This window comes from Pundamilia nyererei, unplaced genomic scaffold (assembly GCF_000239375.1).
Source record: "Pundamilia nyererei isolate P.nyererei 1_Seehausen unplaced genomic scaffold, PunNye1.0 scaffold00168, whole genome shotgun sequence".
NCBI classification, from domain to species: Eukaryota; Metazoa; Chordata; class Actinopteri; order Cichliformes; family Cichlidae; genus Pundamilia; species Pundamilia nyererei.
Genome location: NW_005187569.1, coordinates 1,321,657 through 1,322,166, shown reverse-complemented (window position 1 = coordinate 1,322,166; position 510 = coordinate 1,321,657).

Sequence of the window (510 nt, the reverse complement as noted above, 5' to 3'; positions counted from 1 at the left end):
ATAATTTTAAGTTAAGCAGGACAGAGTTCTTTTAAAGAAAGATTTACTTATATTCTCAAAAGTTAAGCATGACAGGCTTCTGTTTAAGAAAGAGACCTGTTTTACTGTGTTAATGTTATTTTGAGCTAAAAATAAATGGCTAAATGATCATTTGTTTCCCATATGGTCATATCACAAAGATATGCTTAATCAAATTCACAAAAAAAAGAGCTACCACACTGGGAAGGGTGAAGACAAATGGGTTGCCGGGCCCTGGCCACGAGGTGTCCCTTATTTATTTTTCAGGGAGTTGGCAACCCTAGTTGTAAAGTGGGACAATGGAGAGAGGTCATCATTATATACTAACAAATCAATTATTTTAAAGCTCACATTACATATTGTTTCTGTCACACAGGCAGCTGCAGACAGATAGTGGTTTAATGTTCACTGCTGGGATTTCTGTATTCTGGCATGTTTTTGAACAGTTTCTTTTCACATTTTGCTACACCAAATCTCCTGTTCAAATGATAT